Here is a 13,142-nt window from a genome sequence, read left to right as displayed (position 1 = left end):
TTCAGTGTAACACATTTTTGTTTCGGGCAAAGTTCCACTGCACAGTTAGAAGCCTGTGCTTCGAACAGGTTTTACCGACTACTCATCAGTGGTGCATAGAAGCATCGTAATATGATCGTCTAGAAAGGTCTAAAACATTCAGATCATTTAATAGGCAAGGCGGGTTCGGCTGCTAAAGACTAAGAGCAGAGTTACCACAAAAAGAATTTCACGCGCGTTCTTGATTTTTCTTTTATGTTTGTCACACATTTGGCAAGAGTAATGAAACAGTGCAGACGTACCCTCTCCTCTTGGACGTCACAGCCTCATGGGTGGGTGGCCGCAGGTAGACAGCAGCTGGTGAAACCTGTGACCAAGAATAGAAATGGTTATAACTTGCACGGCCTTAGCCCAGTAACGTCGAATAGATAGTCATCATCATCATCAACAACCTAACTGCTTTTCACTTCAGGACAAAGGTGAATGGATCAGTTCGTATCTAATACATGATATTCCAGCTGCGGCGCCATCTTTCGGGACACCTGTTGTCAAAGGACCATGCGCAGACAGGAGCAGTGTTAACGACAACACTTACTTCATTAATACTCTGCATTGCATTGCATTACTCTCATTGCATTGCATTGCAATACTCTGCATTGCAATGCATTAATACTCTTTATTCTCCATTCTACATCGCAGTTAGAAATTGCGTACAGGGCTCGCGATTCCAGAAAAATCAAACACGTAAAAACGTTATCTCCCAATTAAAAAGAACAAACAAACAGCGAAAGACAAAGCACAGAAGCAGGAAACAACAGAGGACAGTGTTGTTTATTGTTTTAATGTCTTACCAACTGGCCTACGACTATTCCCTCTTAAGCTATCTTCCCATCATGCCCAACAACTCTGGACAAACACATTTTTGAACGAGAAAGAGTTCATGAACGTGGTTTTTTCATGTATTGTAAGATGTCACTGTAACAATCAATATAACCGCAGGTCTCCCGTCAGCAGGCTCGTGTTTTTTTTTTTTGCTATTAACATTTTTGTTATCGTCGAAAACCTTCCCCATTCGTCTTCTATGACAGACTCAACTGCTCGATGCGAACGATGGAAAACATTAAAAACAAGATTTTGCTACACATCACAAGAATGGACCATTACCTTGCACAATTCCATAACAGTAGCTTACTGTTGTGTCCCCTTATTGCTTTTGTGTGTGTGCGCCCCCGCATCCTCCTCCTAACGACCACTCGCATCCTCCTCCTAACGACCACTCGCATCCTCCTCCTAACGACCACTTGCCCCTCGTCGCACGCTGTCGCCAGATGCCCCCCCATGGTGCGCCCCCGCATCCTCCTCCTGTTTTGGGAAGCCACTCCCTCCCGTGGACGCTTCTCCGCTCCCTCCTTTCTTCGGGCGGCCAGTTCGGCTCCTGCCTCGGTCGACGCTGGTCGCACCCTCATCGGCTTTAAATAAACGAAGTCTTAAAGTACCGTGTGCGTCTTTCGCTGCATTCAACACAGCGACCGGACACGACAGTGGCGACGAGAAAGTGGATTCGACCCGCGCTACGCAACGCTATTGACAAGCCATGGCTACGCGAGGGTTTCCCAATCAGATACCAGAGTTCAACGGCTCATCGTGGTCATCGTGGGTTGGACGCCTTCAGTTCTACTTTGAAGCTAACAACATCACAGACCCAGCCTTGAAGAGGGCCAACCTGCTGACGCTGTGCGGGGAGCAGACCTACGATACTGTCTGCGCCCTTATTCAGCCAAGCACACCAGCGGCAGTGTCTTACGACGACATCGTAAAAGCGCTGCAAAAGCACTACGACCCAAGGCCATCCGAGGTCTACAGCCGGGCTCGCTTCCAACGACGAGATCAACTGGGAGGAGAAACTGTGAGCGCCTACGTAGCCGCGCTCAAGAAGCTCGCTGCCGACTGCAATTTTGGAACGCTGTCGACAACAGCTACCGGGCAGGAGGGAGACGCAGCTTCTTCTGCTAACACCACCATGCTTCCCTTGGACGTGATGTTACGCGACAGATTTGTGTGCGGACTGAGTGACGAGTCACTGCAGCAGCGCCTGTTCGCTGAGAAGGACCTCACATTCAGCAAAGCTTACGACATCGCCGTTCGAGCGGAGAGCGCCGGTCACCAGCAGAGAGGGATTCGCCGGAACACCGAGCCGGTACACCAGACAAGCAACCAGGTGCGCAAGCCTTCTGTTGTTGTAAAATCGGTCAAAAAGGCACAACGCTGCTGGCGGTGTGAGGACCAACACAACCCCCAGGGATGTCGATTCCAGTCAGCCACGTGTAATTTTTGCCACAAGCGAGGGCATATCGAAAGAGCATGCATTACGAAACGGAGACTTGCCAAGATAAAGTCACCTTCCCAGCCTAATCACAGCGTCAACGCCTCAGAGAATACGCCGCTATCTGATCTCCATGGAGCAACATCAGCAACACCATCTGTGTTGTACGACCTGAACACCATGAATCTCGGCACGCGACCGAAGATTTTTACAGAAGTAAGCGTACATCACCAGCTGATTAAGTTCGAGGTTGACTCCGGCGCAGCCTGTACTCTGATCAGTGAGGACACGTTCCGAACTTCATGGCCATCTGACGCACCCGCCCTGCAACAAGACGACACGCACCTGCGAACGTGGTCAGGACAGAATCTGCCACTATTGGGCTCTGCCAACGTGCAGGTTAACTACAACGGCCAGACCCATACGCTACCTCTGCTTGTTGTGAAGGGCACAGGATCAAGCCTTCTAGGGAGAAACTGGTTTTCTCCACTAGGCGTGATGATATGCGGCATACACCAGACGCCGAGCCAGAACATGGTTGAGCAACTGCAAGAGAAATACGAAAGAGTATTCTCGGAAGAGATTCCAGGAAACGAAGGGCCCCCGGTCACACTGGAGTTGTTGGACAACGCGCAACCCAAATTTCTGAAGGCCAGGCCGGTGCCGTTTGCTCTCCGAGATTCAGTTGAAAAAGAGTTGGACAAACTGGAGCAGCAAGGTGTCATCGAGCCGACGCAGCATTCAGAATGGGCCACACCACTTGTCGTAGTTCGCAAGAAGAACGGAACCATACGCCTCTGCGGAGACTACCGGAGCACCGTCAATCTTGCGACTAAAGCGTCCTCTTACCCGCTACCGACACCTGAAGAAGTATTCAGTGTACTACGTGGCGCAAGAGTCTTCAGCACATTGGACCTCACCCAGGCGTATCAGCAGCTGAAGGTGAGCGAGTCAACTGCTGAATTATTGGCAATTAACACACTGAAAGGCTTGTACAAAGTCAAGCGACTGCCTTTTGGCGTAGCTGCAGCCCCGGCCATATTTCAAAAATTCATGGAGACAGTGCTTCAGGGCATCCCAGGAGTTTGTGTCTACCTTGACGATGTCATCATCAGTGGCACTTCCACTGAAGAGCATGCAGTGCGCCTAGAGCTCGTTCTCGAAAGGCTAGCAAACGCTAATTTGTGCATAAGCAAATCGAAGTGCTGTTTTGCGGTGCCAGAGGTGCAATTTCTGGGACACCGAATTGATGCGGAAGGCATTCACCCTACCGAGGACAAAGTGCGAGCGATCACAGAAGCACGAGCTCCAACAAACAAGCAGGAGCTACAGGCTTTTCTCGGACTCTTGACGTTCTACGACCGGTTCTTGGAACAAAGAGCTACCGTGGCCAACGACTTATACCAACTCCTTCGGAAAGATGTGACATGGACATGGTCGCCACGCCATCAGCAGTCATTCGATGCCCTGAAAGACCTGATTCGAAGATGTACAGTCCTCCGCCACTACGACGAAAGGAAGCCTCTGCTTTTGGCTTGCGACGCATCACCGTACGGAGTCGGCGCGGTTCTATCGCAAACTGACGAGCAAGGAAGGGAAGCTCCCATCGCCTTCGCCTCACGTACGTTGTCGCAAGCAGAACGCAACTACGCGCAACTTGACAAAGAAGGGCTAGCCATCGTCTACGCGGCGACACATTTTCACCAGTACATTGCCGGCCGGAAGGTGACCTTTATAACCGATCACCGACCGCTATTGGGCATTCTGGGACCACAAAGGCCTATGCCACCAACTTTGTCTCCGCGAATGACACGTTGGTGCATCAAACTCTCAGCGTACGACTACGCTCTGGTCTACCGCAATGGGAGTAAACATCAAAACGCCGATGCGCTAAGCCGTCTGCCACTAGACGCAACTGTTGACGAACCATTTCCACCAGGAGACGTTCTGATGTTCGAAGCACTGCCAGAACCTCCGCTTACAGCAGGCACAGTTGCAGCATCTACGCAGAAGTGCGCAGCTCTCCGGCTAGTTTACACAGCTGTTCAACAAGGCAACGTGCATAAACTCAAAGGGGACAACTTCGACGCTTACCGCAGGCGAGCTACAGAGTTGAGCACCCATCGCGGCTGCATCATATTTGGGTCCCGAGTTGTGATGCCGAGAGAACTACGCGCACAAGCTATGTCTCTCATCCACGCCGGACATCGGGGCATCGTTGCAATGAAAAAGTGTGCCAGAAGCTACATGTGGTGGCCTGGCATTGACAACGACATCGAAACAGTGGTGCGAGAATGCAAGCCTTGCCAGAGCAGCCGGAGCGCCCCGCCGAAAGCTCCTGTCCCAGAATGGGAAAAGCCAGACACACCATGGCACACACTGCACATTGATTTTGCAGGACCAATTGAGGGCTGCACTTTCCTTGTGGTCGTAGATGCCTACACAAAGTGGCTTGAGATAAGGCAAATGGGACAGACCACTTCGGCAGCAGTCATTGACAACCTCCGATCACTATTTGCAACGTTCGGCCTGCCGCGCAAGGTAGTGTCGGACAACGGAACACCGTTTGTGTCTGCGGAGATCCTCAAGTTTTATCGCGACAACGGGATCTCATCAGTTACATCGGCCCCCTACCACCCAGCGACAAACGGACAAGCCGAGCGCTACGTAGCCGAGCTAAAACGCGCCCTTGAAAGAGATCAGACAGGCTCGCTGCAGCGCCGCCTTGCGCGCTTTCTCTTCAAGCAGCACACGACGGTTCAGAGCACAACAGGCGAGACCCCCTCGAAAATGATGTTCGAGCGTGAAATGCGAACCCAGCTCACAGCCATCCTCCCCGAGCCAAAGGCAGAGACGTTCCGGGAAGAAAAAGCAATTCCGCGCTGCGGCACGCTTAATGAGGGGCAGCGCGTCCTCGCCCGACAGTTTCTGAAAAAGCCACGCTGGGAGGAAGCTACAATTGTCAGACGCATAGGCCTGCGCTCTTGGCTCGTCAACATACATGGCACAGTAGCACGCCGACATCTCAACCAGCTGCGTAGATTTACGACGCCGTCTGAGAGCTGTCCGCCAGCGGAGAGAACACGTGCACCATCTTCCCACATAGCCTGGCACCTCTTCCCGGAAGAAGAGACTTCGCCCAGGACAGACCTAGGAGACACAGCGAACAACAGCCAGCCTACAAGTGTTTCTCCCCCGAGCGCACAAAGCCAGCGCGCCTCCACGCGTGAGCGCCGACCCCCTGCACGATACCAGGCAACTTTCTAAGGGGGAAGGAAGTGTTGTGTCCCCTTATTGCTTTTGTGTGTGTGCGCCCCCGCATCCTCCTCCTAACGACCACTCGCATCCTCCTCCTAACGACCACTTGCCCCTCGTCGCACGCTGTCGCCAGATGCCCCCCCATGGTGCGCCCCCGCATCCTCCTCCTGTTTTGGGAAGCCACTCCCTCCCGTGGACGCTTCTCCGCTCCCTCCTTTCTTCGGGCGGCCAGTTCGGCTCCTGCCTCGGTCGACGCTGGTCGCACCCTCATCGGCTTTAAATAAACGAAGTCTTAAAGTACCGTGTGCGTCTTTCGCTGCATTCAACACAGCGACCGGACACGACACTTACTATATTGCAATATTCAAAATTATTGTTTAAGATTGGTGGTCGTGTCTGCACCTGCATGAGTTAACAATTAAATGCATGCTAATGAGCTGTTAGTGTGTATGTGTGTGTGTGCGTGTGCGTGTGCGTGTGCGCGCGCGCGCGCGCGCGCGCGTGTGTGTGTGTGTGTGTGTGTGTGTGTGTGTGTGTGTGTGTGTGTGTGTGTGTGTGTGTCGACATCACCCATGAAACTCATTGTATTATGCCATCATCTACCTTCATTCGCACTTTCCCTTTCCCCTGTGTGGAGTAGCAGGCCAGGGCCATGTTACCACCGGCCGACCTCTCCACCTTTTCCCCTCCTCAAAATTCCTTTCTCTCTCGGTCTCTCTCTCTACAGAGCTGTTCTTTTTTATATCGCTGCAACCGCTACGGATTGGTATCCTGTTCACGACTTGAGTTTTCAATGTTCTCCCAAGACTGAGGAAAGGTGCGGGGTGCAAAAGTAGTGGATACCACGCGAGCTTCGGTTAGAGTCCATTGTCGTGCCATTTTCAGGCAGTGACGGCTAACTAGACAGGCGAGGAGGTTATTGTTTCAATCTACGCGCATGTCGTGTCGATACGTGGAACTCCTGCTTGTCAAAACCGGCCAAAGCCGTCGCAAGAACAGCGAACGAAGTAACGGCGCATGGTGTTCACCACTTTTGCTCCCTATGCAGTGTACCCAGGAACTGTTGTTTCTATCTCGAGGGAAAAAAATTCAGGGGGGCACTTTGTTCACCTAAAGTGCAATGAGGCGAAAAAGCCTTTTGCGCGGTGTTGCTGCTTGTGTCACTGATGTGTGGTTAAGATGTTAATTAAGTACACATTTGTTTGTGAATCTTAAATGCTGGAGACACTGGAGGGCATTTGGGAGGCATCCGTCTGATTCGACGCCTTTCTGCGAACACTCTCCAGCGTCCTAGACAAGGAGAAGTACAGCCTTTGTCAAAAGTTTGGAGCCCAGGGGGTTTGCTTCTGAGCTACACTGCATGGTTCGTAATGCATCTCCAGCGCTACAAATTTCCTGAAGGTAAGAGGACTTCTGGTCCTGCCTCCTCCAATGGGTAGGGCTGCCACCAATGCTTCAGGAGTCCCACTGCAAGGCTTAGAAGCAAACCCCCTGGGCTCTAGACTTTTGACAAAGATTGTACATATGCGTTGGCAGGGAGTAGCGTAGCCATTAGCACGCTCGGCTGCGGAACGGAAGGATGGTGGTCCGAATCCCATCGTGCCCAAAGGTTGTTTTTTTTTTTTTCTGGTCTCACTAGAAAAAACGTGGCACCTCTGCTGACAAGCTTCTGCTGACAACCTTCTCTCCACAACGATGAGGCATTAAAGGCTTTCGCCTTTAAAATGCGATCAGTGATAGCATAACCCTCCCCTTGTTGGAACATGAAAGCGGGTCGTGTGGATGATAGTTGTGGAATAGGATAGGAAGAAAAGAATCGTTACATTATATGCCGCTCTATGTAGGCCTCCTTCGCTGCCAAACGCGGAAGTTTCGGAACTTCTTCGCGGCAGCAACCAACCGGCAATCAAAGGCGTGTCAGGCACGGAAGCCAGTGCCTGTACAGAGCAGGAAAAAGAAAAGAAACGCGCTTCCCGTCCACAGTGCAAGGAGGCGGCAGGGTAGGCCCTGCACCGTCCCCTTGGGAGGCTTAGTAGCGGCGTCAGCAGAAGCCCGGGAAGTTCCCAGGCCACTTTACGGCACCCCAACGACCTCTTCGGCAAGTGGGTTCGCACGCGATGACGGAGGATCCATCTCCGACAGAAGCGCGTCAATCAGAGCCAGCCGAGGCGGGCTGCCCAGCTATATAGCCGTCAGCGGAATGTCGCAGGAATAACAAGACTTTTAAAAGAATGACGGGCTCAGCTGACGTTGTGTATCATAAGCTTACACTGATGAAAACGTGTCTAATGGATGTTGAAAGTGTCTTTTAAACTTCTGTTGTCATATCTTGATGTGCCTATGGTAACTTGGCTTTGGAATTCGTGTGTGTTCATTTCACATGTTCTATTACTGTTGCACATGTTACGCTGTGTTACTGCGCCAGGTGCACCAAGGGGGATGGGCCTCGTCAGGCTTGTATGCCTTTTGCCCTCCCCCTCAAGTATGTACACATGCTTGAAATAAACATTTTTCCTTCCGTCCTTCCTTCATCTCCTGGCCACCCTCACAAAAAGAAGTTTTAGACAATCTATAGAGTATCCATAGACTTCTGTCTATGAACAGTCTAGACTGTCTATAGACAAATCCTAAAGAACAGTCTATAGGCAAAACAAATGCCATAGACAGTCTATAGACAATCTATAGATTTATGGCCATACACATTTAGTAGACTTTTGTCTATAGAAAGTCTATAGACTACGAATGAACAAAAAGCAATATCTATAGGAAGTCAATAGATTCATTCTATTGCTATTCTTGCTATTCTTGCGTTGCTATTCTTTTTCTAGCGGTGCTGTTATTTATGCTCAAAATTTGCTGTTATGTGCATTGTTGCGACCCTTTCTGTGAATGCCTATTTATGATTAATATTTTGTGATTTCTATTTTATTTTAGTGCAATATTTTTAACCTTATAACAATGCTTTGTACTTACTCCCCCCCCCCCCCCATGTAATACCCTCAAATGAGGGCCTTTGGGGGTATTTCGAATAAATAAATAAATAAATAAATAATAAGAAGTCTATAGACAGTCTATGGACCATTTTTATAAGGGGGTCACCGCGTCAGATGAAGGGTATCCTGGCATACCGGGACTTTAACGAAGTCAGAGTCAGCTCATGGAAGTGCGCAAACAGACTGCTAAATCGCCATGCATCAGACGGATTTTTACAAGTTTGTTTCTAAAACCCTGCGAATTTGTCGTGCATTCAACACCTACAGAAAATTAACAGAGCGCAAGCTCGAGATCGAGGTGTCACTAGAGGTAGCTATTCACAGTAGGCACTCCAACAAAATTTACTGTACACAGAGACGAGGATTTTGGGATAACTAAGGTCAAAAGGGCTTGAATTGCATAGAGTGCACTGAAAGCGCGGAATAAAGATGATTGCAGGAATGTTAAGGACAAACGGGAAATAAGTACAAGAACAAAAAAAAAACGTGATAGGAAAGATCGCAGTATATATTAGCCTAAACATTCTCCCATCGTTATCTTTCTTTTGAATACCTCACACAGTAAAATAGTATGGCATCATTTTACATTGCGCTTGCATCATTTATACATAAAAGTCACTCAGAGGGTTTGCCTAAACCCGTTAATGTTCAGTTTTGCACAGGAGCAGCAGCTGAAATCAATATATTTTTTTTTCTCGCAGGCAACGCCAGTTTTGATCTTTCTTTGTGATCTGTTGTAAGTCAAGGTTCCTCAACTTCATAACATAAAAAAAATCACACTGCTGCTCTAATTATTCTCTCTTAATACTAAAAAGAAGCACTGAATTAAGCCGGCTGACCAACCGTTGTACATTGATGACAAATGTGAACTATACGAGTAATTGTTAGCATGATTGCAGGAAACTGCACAGTTTCAAACATCTTATTTCGGTCACATCAAAACAAAACAAAGCAGCTGAAGACTGCATATACATTGCCAATAGGAATGGCTTGTGAACGTGAAATTAAGGAGAAAAAAAAAGTAAGTCCACATGAGGCACATTCCTCACTGTGCAGTTGCAAAAATTCTTTTACTGACGCCATAATTTATGCAGGATAAATTATTGTCTATGTTTCCAGCTGCTTGAACGATGTAAAATTTTGGGCATCATATCTTTCCTGTCGAAAGCCTGCTGAGCTGGCAAGAAAAAACTGCTGTATACTTTCCTCCTGAGGGGTACTGGTACCGGATACCGGAAACAAAAAAATTATATGGAAAGAAATTTTTGAAGATGTATTTACGCCTTTAAGCCTACATATAACTCCTGGAATTTAATAAACACCTTGTGTATCGCAGAAAAGCAAATCTGTGGTCGATCGTAGTTCATTTTCTCAGCTGTCAACATTACATGAAAAAATAATTCTACGTGACAAGGTCTCGAGAATAAATCGATTTCGACCTGACTTCTGTTTCATGCAATTACCCTTACATTATTTTTTTAGACGGTCTATAGACTGTCCATAGACTTCTGTCTACAAAGTCTATAGACTCTCTATAGACAAATAGTAGAGAACAGTCTATAGGCAATACAAATGCTACAGACAGTCTATAGACAATCTATAGATTTATGGCCACACAGTTTTAGTTGAATTTCGTCTACAGACAGTCTATTGACTATGAACAGACAAAAAGGAATATCTATAGGAAGGCAATACAGTATATAAGAAGTCTATAGAGTGTCTATAGACCATTTTTATAAGGGTACGGCCCGATCCTTATGTGATAGCCTCCAGAGTTTTGGAACATAGAAACCCCCAAAACGCTTATACTCACTTGGCGTTGAGTATAATCCCAGTTTACTTCTATAAAAGCTGGCGCTTGCCACGTATTGCACTGCGATGTATACAAGCCGCACCTCGGTGTCTTCCAACACGCGACACTGCGTACAAGGAATACATGCCATCCGCATGGCCGGCAAGGGAGACGACACGTTTGCCTCGAAGGAAGCGGCGTGCCGGAATCGCGTGATCACGGCTGCTGGGAACATATAGCGCGCCTTCCAGATCGCCTCCTGCAGCGGAAACGACGAAGAAAAGTGCGCCGCACCCGGTCTCGAGACGCGGCGGGAAGACCCCCCGATGGAAGGGCGAGGGCATGTGACGGCGAGGTCACTCGGGCCCTGAGTGTTGCCCGGTCCCGACGAAACCTGCTGGGTTGATTCAGATTCTTGCACATTTTACGCGCGATTATTGTTTGAGACGAGCGGGTGCACCCTTATGAAAACTGTCTATATAGACTGTATATATACTTCTTATAGACTCTATTGCGATCCTATAGGTAATTTCTTTTGTCAGTTCATAGCCTAAAGACTGTCTATAGGATGAAGTGTCAAAGTTTACGGCCATAAATCTATGGATTCTCTATACACTTTCTATAGGATTTGTTCTGTGGTTTGTGCACCTGATTTTGAAAGTGCTGTTGAAATGATAATCTGATGTATTTCTTCCAGGTCTCGTGCGTTTACCAGCGCTGTGCCGAGGTGTTATCACTCATACTACTTGTGAACTCATTTAGTCTTCTTTTAGTATGTTGTGTTATCCTTGCTGACATGTTTCCCAATATCTTCTTTGCATGCGTTATTGTATGTAATAATATCCCCCCGACAATAATGCCTCATGGGCGCTGGAGGTATTTTCAATAAAAACATAAATATAGGATTTGGATTGCCTATAGGCTAGCCGAAAAGATTTGTCTATAGAAACCCTGTAGACCCTGTAGACAAAAGTGCATGTACAGTCTGTAGACTGCAAAAAGTAATTTTCTTAAGGGTGTAACTGCATCTGCTGAGGCCAGGGGAGGGCGGCTATACAGGAGAAGATAGTTTGTTATTGGCACACCGGTTTGAATCTAGAATTCTCAACTGGAGTGTAGTGCGTGAGTGCGGGTACAGTCGCAGTACGGTAGGTGATATTAAGCTAAGTTCCCAAGTTCTCTCAAGCCCCACACAAAGTGAACCATGACATGCATATTTTACTCCGAGTTCTCATTTTTGTTTATTTTTATATCATGCTTTATCCAAATAGGCAGGTTTGAGTTGACCACGTGCGTTGCGTGAAAGAAAGCTTGTGCTAGAATATACTGTACGTAGCGTTTCTAAGGCTCTCAAGTATTTGTGATTTCCGAACAGGATTTATGGGAAGTGTGATATATATGACAAAGCGCTTATAATGCCTAAAATGTAAAGACGGGGCTCTTTGTCGTGCCAAATAAACACAATATTCGAAAGGAACGAGTCGGGCCAACATGATACTGTGACGACAGTCTGCCAGTCTTCCTTTCCCTTCCCTTCTTGTACATGAAGGTGCTTCTATAACCCACGTTGTTTTCTATAGGATCCGCGTCCGTGACATGACGTTCTGTTTACTACACATGTACATCATATATGGGAACGTAAACTCCCGTATGACAACGAAAGCATTTCTTCACTACATGCTCTGATACTACAGACAATGCACGCACAAAGCAATCAACACAAGGAATGAAAACAGCACACACAGAGAAACTTACGTTATTACCTCTGCCGAAGTTCTTAAAGCACCTGCAGAATATATTAGGTCGCTCTCTGCAATGTTGCTCAAAATGCGAGAATAAAAAAAAGAATCGCACCTTATTCCGAGGTTGGGCTACGGTATCCGCATTGATCGGTTCCACCGTATACAGTCTGCTCGCAAGCTTTCCGTCTATATTTTCTTCGGCGGAAGTGGAAGGCGGTAGTGGTGCGTAAGTGTATGTGCGGCGTCGGGCTTTCCTTCGCAACCAGGAACTAAGTGCGAGACTGGGCCTACAGGAAACGCGGATCTCCCTTCAATATCCTTTGCGCAAACGGGATTTCCAGACGGAACGCAATCCCGTCCGTTGAGACATCGCACCACACTGCAGCGGTATAGATGCCGGCAAACGAAGAATGGCTTATTTTGCGACCAAAATGTCAAACGAACGCACCATTGTGCTTAGAAGCCTATACAAAGTTCTCGGTTCGTACTCATTGAGTTTCTTACTATTACCTAGAGGGAAAGCTGGCGGCGCTGCACTTCAGCCACCATGGACACTCAAAGCATCATGGGACGGTGAGCTACTTGGTGCGGGACAGTCGTATTTTTGGGGGAACACGGAGTGGCATTACTGAGATGTTTCATTCCGGAAACGCTGTTCGTGTGTGCGCAGACGACTTTCGCGCGAACGCAGTGGGCAAAATCCATAGTAGTGAAAACGCAACGACACACGACGCCAATAAAAGGTTTCACTTTTCCGAAATGCCATTAAAAAACCTCTTAAAGTATCTAAGGAACAATATTTTTTTGAAAACATGTTTACTTTTAAAAATGCGCCTGTCAATTAGGAAATATTAGTTTTTGTAGGGTTCATTACTTGACCACTAGGAAAGCTAGCCATCTCTTATTTTGGGCAAACTTTGCAATTAAATGCTTTTCTGCTCGTTTGTTGCAATTTACAGACAGGATATTGAATGTTAGCACATTCGTAGTTATCGAACAGCTTCATTTTTGCATTATTTTTTGGCCAAAAGTTGTAGTTCGGCAGTCGGTAGCTC

General features: G+C 47.8%; 1 protein-coding gene across 1 annotated transcript in view; it reads right to left on the bottom strand.

Moving 5' to 3' along the window:
* The window catches only part of pros (homeobox protein prospero), a 229,242-nt gene that overhangs the window by 147,823 nt on the left and 68,277 nt on the right, over nucleotides 1–13,142 (bottom strand). Inside the window, exon 2 of the mRNA XM_089558072.1 lies at nucleotides 282–346. The gene's annotated coding sequence lies outside the window, so the exon portion shown is untranslated. The remainder of the gene's footprint in view (nucleotides 1–281; nucleotides 347–13,142) is intronic.

Source organism: Amblyomma mixtum, chromosome 8 (assembly GCF_055824585.1).
Source record: "Amblyomma mixtum isolate Tamu chromosome 8, ASM5582458v1, whole genome shotgun sequence".
Lineage (NCBI taxonomy): Eukaryota > Metazoa > Arthropoda > Arachnida > Ixodida > Ixodidae > Amblyomma > Amblyomma mixtum.
Note: the sequence above shows the minus strand (reverse complement) of the source record. Positions and strands in the feature narration are given on the sequence as shown.